Source organism: Carlito syrichta, unplaced genomic scaffold (genome assembly GCF_000164805.1).
Source record: "Carlito syrichta isolate Samal-C Ts95f unplaced genomic scaffold, Tarsius_syrichta-2.0.1 Scaffold309730, whole genome shotgun sequence".
In the NCBI taxonomy this organism is placed as follows: Eukaryota; Metazoa; Chordata; class Mammalia; order Primates; family Tarsiidae; genus Carlito; species Carlito syrichta.
Window position 1 is genome coordinate 113,265 of NW_007253826.1, and position 16,203 is coordinate 129,467.

Genomic DNA, 16,203 nt, shown 5'->3' on the forward strand with positions numbered 1-16,203 from the left:
CCCCCCCCCCCCGGCACTTTCCTACTACTGCCAATCACTTTCTTATAGTATTATAATAATTGTTCGAGGTCTGCTTATGAGTGAGAATGTGTGATACTAGTTCTTCATTTCTGTGATAGGTCAGTCATTATTATAGACTCTAAGTCCATCTCAGCTGCTGTGAAGTTCATAATTTTATCCTTCTTTATGGCTGCATAATATTCCATCGCGTATATGTACACATTTTTTAATCCAGTCCTCTTCCTTTTTTTAATTTTTAATTTTAAAGATATATGGTACAATTCAGGGTTAGGTATACAAATGGTCATTATGCAGGTACCCTTGTTGATGAGGTGTACCTCCCCTCCCCCAGCAGATTCCCACTACTGCTAATCCCGCCCCTCCTTGGCAGTTTTCCACTACTGCCAATCTTTTCTTATAGTTTTACAATAATTGTTCAAGGTCTGCTTATGAGTGAAAACATGTGATACTTAGTTCTTTGTTTTTGTGATAGATCACTCAGTATTATAGACTCTAAGTCCACCCAAGTTACTGCGAAGTTCATAATTTTGTCCTTCTTTATGGCTGCGTAATATTCCATTGTGTTTAGATACCACATTTTTTTAATCCAGTCTTCTTTTGATGGGCAGCAAAATTGGTTCCATGTTTTTGCTATTGTGAATAACACTGCAATAAACATACATGTGCAGGTATCTTTCTCATAGAGTGATTTGAGTTCCACAAGGTATATTCCCAGTAGGGGGATTGCGGGTCATATGGAAGGTCAATTTTTAGGTCTTTTAGGAATCACCACACTGTTTTCCACAGAGACTGTACTAGTTTACACTCCCACCAACAGTGTATCCTCTGCATCCTCTCTGCGTCCTCTTTGCATCCTCTCTGCATCCTCTTTTCCTGTATTTGTTGTTTGAGTTATTGATGATGGCCATCCTGACTGGAGTTAGGTGGTATCTCAGTATGGTTTTAATTTGCATTTCTTTGACTAGTGAAGCTGAGCATTTTTTTCGTATATCTGCTGGCTGCTCGTATGTCTTCTGCTGAGAAGTATCTATTCATATCTTTTGCCCACTTTGTAATGGGGCTGTTTGTTTTTTTTCTTTTTGGCACTTTTGAGTTACTTGTAGATTCTAGATGTTAGGCCTTTGTCAGATATATAGTTGGCAAATATTTTTTTCCAGTCTATGGGCTGTCTCCCCACTCTCTCAATGATTTCTTTGGCTTTGCAGAAGCTTGTCAGTTTGATGAGGTTCCACTTGTCTATCTTACCTCTTATGACCTGGGCACTTGAGATTTTGATCAGGAATTGGTTGCCAGTTCCAACTTCCGAGAGGGTATCTTCTGCGTTTTCTAAGGTTCTTATACTTTGAGGTTTTACATTTAGGTCTTTAATCCATTTAGAGTTGATTTTTGTATATGGGGAGAGATAAGGGCCTTGTTTTAATCTTCTCCATGTGGTCAGCCAGTTTTCCCAGCACTCTTTACTGAATAGGTTTTCCTCTTCCCACTAGTTGATGATAGAGGCTTTATCGAAGATGAGTTGGTGTGTATAGGGAGAGATAAGGGCCTTGTTTTCATCTTCTCCATGTGGTCAGCCAGTTTTCCCAGCACTCTTTACTGAATAGGTTTTCCTCTTTCCAGTAGTTGATGATAGAGGCTTTATCGAAGATGAGTTGGTTGAGAAATTGATGTTTTGCTTCTGGAATCTCTATCCTGTTCCATTGGTCTATATGCCTGTTCTTGTACCAATACCAGGCTGTTTTTATTGTAGCTTTATAATACAGCTTAAAGTTTGGGAGCATGATGCCTCCTGCTTGGTTTGTTTTTTGTTTTTTGCTGAGGATTGTTTTGGTGAGTCATGGTCATTTATGTTTCCATATGAATTCCTGTATTGTCGTTTCCAGGTCTAAGAAGAATGCTGCTGGTAATTTAATGGGTATTGCCTTAAATCTGTAGATTGCCTTGGGTAGGATGGACATCTTAACAATGTTGATTCCTCCAATCCATGAGCATGAAATATTTTTCCATTTGTTTGTGTCATCCTTGATTTCTTTGAGCAGTGTTTTGTAGTTTTCATTGAAAAGGTCTTTCACTTGTCTGGTTAGGAAGATGCCAAGGTACTTCTTTTATTTGCAATTGTGAGTGGGATTGTGCTTTTTATTTGGGTCTCTGATTGTTTATTGTTGGTGTATAGAAATGCGACTGACTTTTGCACATTTATTTTATACCCTGAGACTTTGGCAAAGTCCTTTATCAGTGCAAGGAGGTTTTGACAGATTCTCTTGGGTTTTTGAGGTATAGAATCATGTTGTCTGCAGAGGGATAACTTAACTTCCTCTTTTCCTATTTGGTTCTCTTGTCTGATTCTCTAGCTAGGACTTCCAGTACTGTGTTAAACAGGAGTGGTGAGAGTTTGCATCCTTGTCTTGTTTCTTTTCTTTTTTTTTTTTTTTTTTTTTTTGAGTTGGAGTCTCACTTTGTCACCCAGACTGGAGTGCAGTGGCCGCTCCCGGCCATTGCAGCCTCGACCTGCTGGGCTCCGGCGATCCTTCCGCCTCAGCCTTCCAAGTAGCCAGAATTACAGGCATGCACTACCATACCCGGCTGATTTTTTGATTTATTGTAGAGATGAGGTCTCGCTGCCCAGGCGGGTCTCGAACCTGCAGGCTCAGACAATCCACTCACCTCAGCCTCCCAAAGGTGTGGAATTACAGGCTGAGCCACCGAGCCCAGCTCCTTGTCTTGTTTCAGTTTTCAGGGAAAATGTTTCCAATTTCTGTCTGTTTAGCAGTACTCTTACTATTTTGAGGTATGTGCCATCTATGCATAGATGTTCGAGGGTTTTTATCAAGAAGGTGTGCTAGATTTTATCAAAAGCTTTTTCTGTGTCTAATGATATAATCATGTGTTTTTTGTCTTTACATCTGTTGATGTATTTAATTACATTTATGGTTTTGTGGATGTTGAACCAACCCTGCATCCTGGGGATGAAGCCTACTTGGTCATGGTGGATGATTTTTGAGATGTGTTGTTGGATCCAGTTTGCTAGAATCTTGTTGAGAATTTTAGCATCTGTGTTCATCAAGGATATTGGCCTGTAATTCTCTTTCTTTGTTGGGTCTTTACCCAGTTTGGGTATCAATGTGATGTGGCTTCATAAAATGATTTGGGGAGAGTTCCATCTTTCTCAATTGCCTGGAATACTTTCAATAGAATTGGTATCAGCTCTTTCTTGTATGTTTTGTAGAATTCTACTAGAAATCGATCTGGTCCAGGGCTTTTTTCTGTAGGTAGTTTTCTTATGACATAGTCGATTTCCTGGGTTGTTATTGGTCTATTTAGAGTCTTAATCTCTTCTTGTTTCAACCTGGGGAGGTTGTGTGATATCAGAAAGTCCTCCATTTCATTTTGGTTTTCGAGTTTGTTTCCATACAGGTGTACTTAGTAATCTCTGATAGTCTTTTGTATTTCTTTGGGGTCATTTGTGACTTATCTTTTGCATTTCTGGTTGTGTTTTTGGGGACTTTTTCTCTCTTTTTCTTGATCAGTCTAGCTAGGGTCCATCAATCTTATTTATCCTTTCAAAACACCAGCTTTTGGTTTCATTTATTTATTTATGTATTTATTTTGTATTATGTTTTTGTCGTCTGTGTCCCAAATTTGGGTTTTCATTTTGGTGATCTGGATTCTTCTGCTGAAGTTAGGGTTTTTGTGGTCTTGCTTTTCCAGCTTCCTTAGGTGATTTGTTAGATTGTTAACTTGTAATCTTTCCATATTCTTCATGTGTGTTCATAGATATATGAATTTTCCTCTTAGGACTGCTTTCATGGCATCCCAGAGATTTTGGTAAGATGTTTCTTTGTTTTCATTTGTTTCCAGGTATCTTTTTATCTCTGTTTTGATTTCTCTGTTGACCCAGGAGTTGTTTAGCATCATGGTGTTTAGTGTCCAAGTCTTTGTGGGTTTGGGGAGAACTTTGTTAGTGTTGATATTTATTTTTAGTCCACTGTGGTCTGAGAAGGTGCATGGCAGAATTTCAATCTTATGGAATTTGTTTAAGCTTGATTTATGATCGAGAATCTGGTCAATCTTAGAGCACATTCCATGTGGTGAGGAGTGGAATGTATATTCTGTAGTTGTTGGGTGGAGTGTTCTGTAGGTATCAATTAAGTCCATTTGGTCAAGCATCATGTTGAGGTTCCAGATCTCCTTGTTGAATTTTTGTCTTGATGATCTGTCTAGAGTTGTTAGTGGGGTGTTTAAGTCCCCAACTATGATAGTGTTAGAGTCAATGTCTTTTTTTCGTTTACCTGGAAGCTGCTTTATGAAAGTTGGTGTTTCTATGTTGGGTGCATAGGTTTAGGATGAATATTTCTTGTTGATGGATAAAACCTTTTATCACTATGTAGTGACCTTCTGTATCTTTTAAAATTTTTGATAGCTTAAAGGGTATTTTGTCTGATATTAAAATCTTGACTCCTGCTTTCTTTTGTGTTCCATTCACCTATAATGTTGTTTCCCATCCTCTTACCTGGAGTCTGTGAGTGTCCTTTCTGGTGAGATGAGTCTCTTGGGGACAATATATTGTATATTTTATCCAATTTTCCTTTCTATGTTTTCTCGTTGGTACATTTAGTCCATTCACATTCAGGCTAATTATTGAGATGTGAGAGTTTATCCCTGTCATGACGTTCGTTTAAAGTTTGTTGTTGCTGCTGCTATTTGTTTGTTGTCTTTGTTTTGATTTTTGGGTTGATTCATGTGTGTTTCCGATCTTTTTCTTGCATGCTTGGGAAGAGTGTTGTCATTCTTTTTTTCCTTTCTTCTATGTTTAATACTTTCTTAAGTGTTTCTTGTAGAGCTAGTATGGAGGTCGCATAAACTCTTGGGGATTGAAAGTCTGGGAAGGATTATAATTCTCCATCACTGATGAAACTTAGCTTATCTGGGTAGGTAATTCTGGTTGAAATTGTTTATCTTTGAGAACTTTGAAGATTGGGCTCCAAGCTCTCCTAGCCTGAAGTGTTTCTATAGATGAGGCTGCTGTTTTAATTAGTCTTCCCCGGTAGGTAGTCTGACTTTTCTCTCTTGCTGCCTTTAGGATTTTTTTCTTTTATACCTACTTTATGTAGACAAATTACTGTGTCTAGGAGTTCGTCTTCTCATTCGTTGTCTAGCAGGGGTTCTCTGAATTTCTTGTGTTTGAATAGTCATGTCACTGATGAGATGAGGGAAGTTTTCTTGGATAATTTCATGGAATGTTTGCTCCAGGGTGGTCTCTATCTCTCTATCTGCCTCAGGAATTCCAATTTATCATAGGCCTCTTGAAATAATTACTCATTTCTTGGAGGTTTTGTTCTTTTAAAGCTTCTTTTCTGTGTTTTTAACAGTTTGGGTTAGTTCCATATTTTAGTCCTCAAGCTCTGAGATTCTTTCTTCTGCTAGGTTAAGTCTGTTCTCTGTGCTTATTAGTTTGTTGTTTATTTCATTCACTGTATTCTTTATTGCTGTTATCTCAGTTGTCAACTCCTTCATTCTTTCCTCTTGTCTCTCCTCATTTCTATTTATTCTCTCTATTAATATCTTGATATCTGGGTTTGTGGTTTGAGATCAGTCATTTTGGGGCCTCTTCATTGTTTGAGTCCCAGAGTCTGTATTCTCAGTGGCTGACCTACCAGGGATCTGTATGAGACTCATATTCTTCCTTTGGTTTTTCTTCATTTGTGTATGTTTTCCTCCCCCTTTTTTACCTCTTCTTTAATTCTGTTGTTCAGTGATGTGGGATAGCTTTTACTTCTGTTTGCTCAATCTCCTATTCTTCCTTATGTAGATCCTCTGGTTTTGTTCAATTCTGAGGTCTACGGGTGGGGGCCTTGCCTTTTTACAGTTTTGAGATTTAATTAAGAGGGGAGCTGTGATTCAGAAGCTATCTGAAAATCCCAGTATCTGCTGACATGTAGAACTTCTTTTCCACTGCACTGCCTTACAATCTGTCCATGCAGTGGGGGGTGTCTGTTTGCCCCCCTACTTGCTGATGCTGCTGTCAAGTCTCCCCTCAGATCTTACTTGTCTGTGCCTGTTCCAGCGTGGGGGAGGGGCGTCTGTCTCTTCCAGTCTGATAAGAAGATAGATTCTGGGTCCCATGATGGAGGCTGAGCAGGGCAATGCAAGTCTCTGCCTGTCCTGGGACTGAGAAGATGGCACACATTGGCATCTTGTCACCGGTGTTGGAGCTTTATTCCAGGTTTCCCCAACCTGCCATCTTCACAGATCCTCTTACTTTTGCCCCATCTGCCACTACAGGTGATGATGTGGGCTGGGTGTGAGGTGGTGAGAGGTGGCTTTCTCTGCTGCCTCCTCTCAAGAGAGCCTGAGAACACAGATGATCCTGCGCACCTGGGTCTCCAGTCTCAGGGCAGTTGTGTGTTGTAGTCACCTCCAGAGGAGACCACTGGGTGCGTGAACCCGAGTCTCCCCTCACAGACTTTCACTCACCCACTGGCATACACCCACTCACGCGGAAAGTCTTTATGGGCACTCACTTTTGCAGAGACTCTCACAGTCTGACCTGTTCTGTCGCCATCTTGCTCTGAAGCCCCAGAAGTAATTCTTCAGGGACACAGATTCCACCCTCAGATCCACAGGGCCAGCATCCCAGGAGGAGGACTCTGGAATTCTTTATTTTGCCAAGCAGTATGTCCTTGCTGATCAAACTAAAAAGCATTTTTTTAAAAAGTTCTAGGGCCAGGTGCAGTGGCTCACACCTATAATCCCAGCACTTTGGGAGACTGAGGTGGGAGGATCATTTGAGGCCAGGAGTCTGAGACCAGCCTGAGTAATATAGTAAGACCATCTCTACAAAAAAAATTTTAAAATTAGCTAAGCAGTCAGGAACAGTGGCTCACATCTGCAATCCCAGCACTTTGGGAGGTGGAGGCAAGAGGATTGCCTGACCCCAGGAGTGCAAGACCAGCCTAGGCAGCTTGGCGAGACCTCGTCTCTACAATAAATTAAAAAATTAGCTGTACATGGTGGTGTGCACCTGTAATTCTTGGAAGTTACTTGGGAGGCTTAGGCAGAAGGAATGCCTGAGCCCAGTAAGTCAAGGTTGTGGTGGCCATGAGTGTGCCATAGCATGCTCTAGCCTGGGTGACACAGTGAGACTCCAACTCAAAAAAAAAAAAAAAATCAGCTGTGCAGGGTGGCACGTGCCTGTAGTCCCAGCTACTTGGGAGGCTCAGGATGAAAAAACTGCTTGAGCCTAGGAGTTTGAGATTGCAGTGAGCTATGATCATGTCACTGCATTCCAGCCTAGGTAACAGAACAAGACCCTGCCTCCGAAAGAAAAGTTATAACAAGCAAAAGCTGAAAGACAGTAAGATTTTTCTTTAATTTCTCAAAATAATTGCTTATCATTTTTCAGAGGTTAGACTATTTGTCCATTGGTTTTTTTTCCTACCATGACTTGGTGCCTTCAGTTGTACTCCAGCCTAGTAGGAGATGTTTCTTTTGTATTCAGCTTTATTAAAAAGAAAGTGTGTATAGAGTTGGATTTGATTTTGTTGTTGTTGTTGTTTTTCATCACGGTCAGAAAACTCTGTACCTGTGTTATTAATGTAGCAATTGCTAGCAAGGGGGAGAAAAGAGCTCTTGAGGTATTTCTCGGGTGAAAAAGCTGATAACCATACTGATAGTTCAAGTTCCAGGTGCTGATTAAAATCTCCTTTATTCTCTGGGGAGAAAAATCTGAGGAATTAAAACTAATTCCTTATTTTTAATTTTGTAAGTCATAGAAGCAACAAAACTATTGCTGTAGTACATAGAACTTCATTGAACAGAATAATATAGGATTGATTAATATGTTTGGCTATAAAAAGAGAAGATATAGAGTACAAATATGATGCAAGATTTGACTAGCTGTTAGTTGGAAAAAAGAGCAGAACTATACATTCTTGTTCTATCAGTTATTGAAAAAAAGAGTATTGAAATCTCCAACTAAAATTGCTAATTTCCCTATATCTCTCAATTCTGTTAGTTTTTTTTGTTGTTGTTTTGGTTTTTTGTTTTGGTTTTTGGTCTTCTGACACTTGACACTTTATTAGTGGAGAAATTCGCCTTGGTCTGGCAGAGGTGAGGCTGGGATTCAGATCCAGCGCCTATCTCGGGGGGTTTTTCCAGGAAGTCAGGTGTTTCTCCATGCAGTTTTAGAGGAAACACCATCATGGATGAAATCCCCATAGAGAGCAGCGCTGCCACTGGGAAAATTCTGTCAGTTTTTACTTTATGTATTTTAGAGCTTTGCTATTAAGTACATATATATTTATGACTGTTGTATCTTCCTGTTATATTGGTCCTTTTATGACACATAAAAATATCTTTCTTTACCTCTAATTATATTCCTTGTTTTACAGTCTAGTTTCTTTTATATTAATATAACCACTCCAGCTTTGTTATAATATACTGAGACAATAGACATAAACCTAACTTATACCAGACAAACTAGTTACTCTCCTTGTAGTGCTTTTGATATATAATTTTTTTAAAATAATGCTTTTGGTGCATAATCTTTTTGCCCCATGAACAATTTTCTCCTCCAACCTTTCACACATAAAAATACTTACTTAGGATTAGTCTGTCCATTAAGCTATTATCACACAGTCCTCTGACCTTTCTTAATTCTGGACTTGCTCACTATACTCAAGGATTGAGACTTATTTAATTATATATAGCACATTGTTCAGAAGATGTCATTTGATTGTTTGCTTGAATGATTGACCGAATGAATGAATGAATGGATAGCTTATAGAATCATTTTTTGAAAACTGTGTATGTGGGAGGCAAGGAAAAATACAAGTTATAGAACATTAGACCAAGCAAGATTCAACACTGAGTGGTCAGGATGGTTTCTTCAATAGTATGGGAAATCAGGAGGACCATAATTTTGTGTGTGTGTGTGTGTGTGTGTGTGTGTGTGTGTGTGTATATAAAGTATAGATTTTATTTTAAAATACCATATCAACATTGGTTATGACAAATGTGCTGTACTAATGTAAGATGCTAATAATAGGAAAAGAAACTGGATGTGGGATATATGAGAATGCTGCACTATCTTTTTTTTTAACTTTTTAATTTAAAGATGTGGGGTACAATTCAGGGTTAGGTATACAAATATTCATTATGCAGTTACCCTTGTTGATGAGGTGTGCTTCCCCTTCCCCAGGCAGATTCCCTCTACTGCCAGTTCCACCACCCCACCCCCTCTGCGTCCCCCGACAATTTCCCACTACTGCCAATCCTTTTCTCATTGTATTACGATAGTTGTTCAAGGTTCACTTATGAGTGAGAACATGTAATACTCAGTTCTTTGTTTCTGTGAAAGATCACTCAGTATTATAGACTCTAAGTCCATCCAGGTTGCTGTGAAGTTCATGATTTTGTTCTTCTTTATGGCTATGTAATACTTCATTGTGTATATGTACATTTTTTTTTATCCAGTCCTCTTTTTTTATGGGCAGCACGGTTGGTTCCATGTTCTTACTATTGTGAACAATGCTGCAATAAACATATGTGTACAGGTATTTTTTTTAATAGAGTGGTTTGAGTTCTTCTGGGCATATTCCCAGTAGGGGATTGCGGGTTCATATGGAAGGTTGATTTTTAGGAATCACCACACTGTTTTCCACAGAGGCTATACTAGTTTACACTCCCAGTAACAGTGTAAAAGTGTTCCCTTTTCACCACATCCTCTCCAACATCTGTTATTTTTTGTTATTGATGATGACCATCCTGACTGGAGTTAGATGGTATCTCAGTGTAGGTTTAATTTGCATTTCTTTGATGACTAGTGAGGCAGAGCATTTTTTCATGTATCTGTTGGCTGCTCATATGTCTTCTTTTGAGAAGTGTCTATTCATATCTTTTGCCCATTTTGTAATGGGGCTGTTTTTTTTGTTTGTTTTTTTTTGTTTTTTTCTTTTCAGCATATTTAAGTTCCTTGTAGATCCTAGATGTTAGGCCTTTGTCAGACATACAGTTGGCTAATATTTTTTCCCAGCCTGTGGGCTGTCTCCCTGTCTCTTGATGGTTTCTTTGGCTTTGCAGAAACTTGTCAGTTTGATGAGGTCCCACTTGTTTATCTTATCTCTTATGGCCTGGACACTTGGGGTTGATCAGGAATTGGTTGCCAGTTCTAATTTCCATAAGGGTGTCTCTCGCATTTTCTAAGGTTCTTATAGTTTGAGGTTTTATGTTTAGGACTTTGATCTGTTTAGAGTTGATTTTTGTGTATGGGGATACATAGGGGTCTTGTTTTAGTCTTCTGCATGTGGTCAGCCAGTTTTCCCAACACCATTTACTGAATAGGTTCTCCTCTCCCCTGTTGTGGGTGGTGGAAGCTTTGTCGAAGATGAGTTGGTTGAGAAATTGAGGTTTTGCTTCTGGAATCTCAGTCCTGTTCCATTGGTCTATATGCCTGTTCTTGTACCATACCAGGCTGTTTTGATTATTGTTGTTTTATGATAAAGTTTAAAGTCTGGGAGTGTGATACCTCCCGTTTTTGTTTTTCTCTCTCTTTTTTTTTTTTTTTTTTTGCTGAGGATTGTTTTGACTATTCGTGGTCATTTATGTTTCCATATGAATTTCCGTATTGTTGTCTCCAGGTCTGAGAAGCATGCTGCTAGTAGTTTGATGGATATTGTGTTAAATCTGTAAATCGCCTCAGGTAAAATGGTTATCTTAACAATGTTGATTCTTCCAATCCATGAGAATGGAATATTTTTCCACTTATTTGTGTCAACTTTGATTTCTCTGAGCAGTGTTTTGTAGTTTTCATTGTAAAGGTCTTTCATTAGGAAGATGACAAAGTATTTCTTTGTTTTTTTTTTGGTGGCTATTGTGAATGGGATTGTGCTTTTTATTTGGGTTTTGCTTGTTTATTATTGGTGTATATAAATGAGATTGTCTTTTGCACATTTATTTTATACCCTGAGACTTTTCCAAAGGAGGATCATAATTTTTAGGAGAAAGATCATGAGTTTAGTTTGAGACAAGTTGAGTTTGAAGTGACTTCCTTGGGAGATGTCCAGCAAGTTGGAAATGTAGGTTTGGAGCCTAGATTTCTAGGGATATTCTTTTGGATATTACCAGCAAAAAGTAAATATTGAAATTTATTGAAACTATTCAAGTTCTCACTATCATTTTCTCTCCTGTAAATAACTGTAATAGCCTCCTAATTCATCTCTCTGCCTCTATTCCAGCCCTTCTCTTTCAAGCTACTTGCTACATTTCTGCTTTGATGATCTTTCTAAAACTTAGATTTGGTCATGATATTGCCTTATTTAAAATAATCTTTTAAGCTGGGCTCGGTGGCTCAGCCTGTAATCCGCACCTTGGAAGGCTGAGGTGAGTGGATTGCCTGAGCCCAAGTGTTCAAGACCCACCTGGGCAACTTGGTGAGACCTCATCTCTATAATAAATCAAAAAAAATTAGCCAGGTGTGGTAGTGCACGCCTGTAGTTCCAGCTACTTGGAAGGCTGAGGTGGAAGGATCGCCGGAGCCTAGCAGGTTGAGGCTGTGGTGGCAGGGAGCGGCCACTGCACTCCAGTCTGGGCGACAGAGTGAGATTCCAACTCAAAAATAAAATAAAATAACCTTTTAGCCTGGTGCAGTGACATGTGCCTGTAGTTTCAGCTACCTAGGAGGCTGAGGTGGGAGGATTACTTGATCCCAGGACTTCAAAGCCATCCTGTACAACATAATGAAACCCTGTCTCTAAAAATAAAAATAAAATAACCTTTTAATGGCTCTTCCTTGTCTTCAAAAAATAACCAAAACTCTTTACTTTTGTTTTTTATAATCTCATTCTTCCTTCTCCAGAGTCATCTCTGCCATTCTCTTGTTTATACTCTACACTTCAGCCATACTGGACCACTTACAATCCCCTATATGAGTATAGACTGCATTACAATACAAGTGATGGAGATGGTGGTGATACTACTAATTTTTTCAACAGATTTTTCAACAGATGCTAGGATTCTGCCTGTCATTGTTCTATGCAGTTTATATGTAATAATAATAGCTAACAATATGGTACCTACCATGTAGCAGCACCGTTCTAAGAACTTTATACTTTGCTACACCCACCAAATGCATCTTCTTAGAATCAATTAAACATTCACCAGACTATAGTATAACAGGCCATGCTTGAGATAAGTCTACTCAAAAGTATGAGGGGGAGATTAAAAAAAACAACAATTATTTTTTGGAGGACAGGCTCCTTGTAGCGTAGGCTTCCCTCATTAGGTAAGTATTCTAGGATCCCATCGGTATCAGTGTGCCAACTAGCATTGTGAGAGACTATGTTTGGCTTCAGTGAAATTTTTTTTTTGAGATTCAGTACATGTGCCCATTTCATGATGAGTGATTTATGAGCATACCTGCCCATACTACACTGAGTGTTCAGCAGTTTTGACCCAAAACAGCATGATCCTCGTGCTCCACCCTCCCTATTCATCCAGTCTTACCCTGAGCAACTTTCTGTGTTTCTCCTATGGAAAAAAGCCCTCAAAGGAAAACATTTTGCCAACGTGGAAGAGGTGAAACAAAAAATGGCAGAAGCACTAAAAGGCATTACAATTGATGAGTTCAAAACAGTCTTGAGCAGTGGAAAAAGCATCTTGACAGGTGTATTGCATCAAGCAGAGAGTACTTTGAAGGTGACTGAAGTTTAAACATGTAGGAATGAACACCCAATTTTTTATAAATAAGTTCCATTTTGCGGGGGGATCCCTCCCCATATATAGGACAGAAGCCAAAGCTTGCCAGCAAGACAGCATCAAGCATTCTTCTTCAGTGAGACCTTGTAGCACTTGATAGAACTATCTACATAGTTGTCCAGTAGTTACTCTTTGCTTCCATTTCCCTATGTGATACTTAGGTACAAAGAAATGAGATCCACATTGGATGGGTTTGGGAGTTGCCCTAGCTTAAAAGCCTTATGTTCCACAGGAGTCAATACCTCTTATAGCAATTCCAAAGGCACAGTGGTCCCCATAAGGGTCATGCCAGGTTACAAGAGTCACCACACTCAGGGAAGCCCACAGATTTGAATTCCAGCTAAGTATTTGTAATTCTTCTAGATCTTACCAATTAGAAGTCATTTTTTTAACCATCAGGAACGTAGTTGATACATATCTATCAGATTTTCAAGGGAACACAGTTGAAAATTTAATAAAAGATCAAAATTTCATGTAGAAGTTTCTCTTTACCTACTCACATATTAACTCATTTATTCCTTACTACAATGAAATAAGGTAGTTAGTATTATTATCCCATTTTCCAGATAAGGATATTGAGGTACAGAAAAGTTATGGAACTGCCCAAGGTTATAAAGATGCTAGAACATGAGGAATTGCAAAATAATGCTGAGTAAAAGAATCATAACTGCATACTGTGTGATTCCATTTAAAATTCTAGGAAATGAAAATTAATATATAGTGACAGAAAGATAAGTTGTCTGGAATGGGGGTCAGGAAGCCAAGTATCTGGAGATAGCTTTGAGGGTGATGAAAATGTTCACTATCCTATTTGTGATGATAGTATCATGATACAAATATATGTCAAAACTTAACAAATTGTACACTTTAAATATGTGTAGTTTATAAAGTGTGTCAATTATACATCAATAAATCAGTGTTTTTTAAAATGATGCTAGAACATGAATCCAGGCAGTATGACTCTAGTATGTGCACTCTTAATTAGTGTGTTAGGCAGAATAATAACTCTCCAAAGATCCTAATTATCAGAACCTATGAATATGCTATATTACATGACAAGGGGGAATTAAAGTTGCATAGGGAATGAAATTTACTCACCAACTGACCTTGATACAGGGAGATTTTCCTGAATTATCTGGGTAGGCCCAGTGCAACCACATTGTTCTTATCAGTGAAAGAGGGAAGCAGGAGATTGAGTGTTACATTGATACAGTGTGAAATAACAGCCATTGCTGGCATTAAAGATGGAGGAAGGGGCAGTGAGCTGAGGAATACAGGCAGTCTCTAGAAGGAAACAGATTTTCCCCTAGAGCTCCAAGAAAGAATGCAGCCAACACTTTGGTTTTAGCCTACTAAGACTCATTTTGGACTTCTGACTTCAAAACTATAAGATAATAAATTTATGATGTTTTAATCTACCAGGTTTGTGGTCATTTGCTACATCAGCAATAGGAAACTGATACAATTACTATAGTGTGCTGCATCTCATACAGTACTGTATTTGCTATTAGGCCTTCCCACTGCTGTTTTGTTTCAGCAGTGTAACAGTATGCCTCCTTTCCCACTGCTAGAGAGCCTTTCCTGGTCCCCTCTTCAATCTGGATTGGTTGGTTAATCTCTGTGTTTCTTACACTATAACCATTCTCATTCTGTGTGTCAAATAATGCAGATTTACTGCTTTTCTGCCTCCTTCCTACTTACCTTTAAGGATTAACTCAAATGTCACTGCTACCTGGAGGTCTTTCCTGAGTCCCAGCCCTTCAGAATGAACTAGGTGTTCCTGCTTTGTTCTCCTGCCACCTGCTGATTTTTGTCATACGATTTACTCCCTCGGTTATAAATATTTACCTGTCTGTCTTTCCCACTAGACACTGTTCCTTCTTATCTTAGTATCCTTGGTACCCAGTATAGTACCTAGCAAACCATAGGGTTTAAATAATGTTTGATGAATCAATCAATCAATAATTCTATTTCTTAGAATTGCTTTTGGAATATTATATTCATCCTGAGGTTAAAAATCAAGTTTTTTTCCTTTGCCAAGGTACAGAAATTAAGAAAAAGAGGTTACCATGGCCATCATAAAAAATATAAGATCTAACCTTGCTGATTGAATGTTTGTTCCTTTCAGCATTCATTCTCTCAAATGATTATTAAATTTTAGCACTATTTCCATAAATAATAGCTTGGTAACTTTTCTTTTTCTTGTAAAATTTGCATGAGAAAATTATCTGGCATAATATTTTGATGCAGAGATTGGGATTCTATATGTGGTCCAAGACTTTTAAGCCAAAGACTCTTGATATACGTGAACTCTTTAGATTTTTATCTTTCAGCTAGCCCTCAGGTAAGAGTTTTTCCATTCACCTTCCAGGACACTATATATTCTTGTCTGCAAAAATATCCCAGAGCTCTCTTCATTACCAGCGTTCTTCATGAACCACAGATGAAGTCTTGAATCTAGACCTGGATTAGAAGGGAGAAAGCTTCATCTAGCCTTTTGTTTCTACTACAGGCTCCTCAATGAATGAGTTTGATTATTTTGACTCACAGAGGAAGGCTTTTCTTTTCCTTGATATCTGTATACTTTCTGAACTTTAGTCTTTCTGAGACCAGGCCAAGGCAAATTGAGCTTTAACTCAGATCATGACTATAAACAAATTTAAACTTAGTGTAAAGAAAAGAAAAATAAATTATATGACACAGAGCGTGAAAATCCATAAATGCACAATTGACAATATAGGTATTCTAAAGGTGCTCAGAGAAGAGTTCTAAAGAAGTAGTATACATAAAGAAGAACATTCTTTTTAGCAATTTGGGGTTAGAGCAGCAAGGGAGTTAAAAGCCATTCAAGAACACAAAGAGATGCTAGCCGATTGCTGGGATTGTACAATAATATAATTTTGATTCAGAAGAGTTGCTGACACTGGAGATTTTTCCTATGAAGATCTGTTCCTCAGATCCATTGGATGATGTGAATGCATTTAGAACCCTGAGTAAAGATTTAATGAGAATATCTTCTATCTGATTGGTGTTTATATGGAGTCAGGTTACTGTAGAATGTAGAAAAAATGGTTTTGATTGTTTTAAACAAAATGAAAACCATTTTTTCTACATTCTACAGTAACCTGACTCCATATAAACACCAATCAGATAGAAGGTATTCTCATGAATATCTTCAATGAAAAGCATTGTCCTAATTGAATTTGTTTTGACATTCTTGCTGCCCCACATAGGTCAAGTTGCAAGATGGAATAAAATGATAGAGCTAGAGGGAAGTGTGACCAAAATGCCATAAATGTTAGGAATGGTGTTCCTAACCTTTAAATAAAGAATATTATGAGCTGGGCTCGGTGGCTCAGCCTGTAATCCCGTGCCTTTGGGAGGCTGAGGTGAGTGGATTGCCTGAGCCTACAGGTTCGAGACCCACCTGGG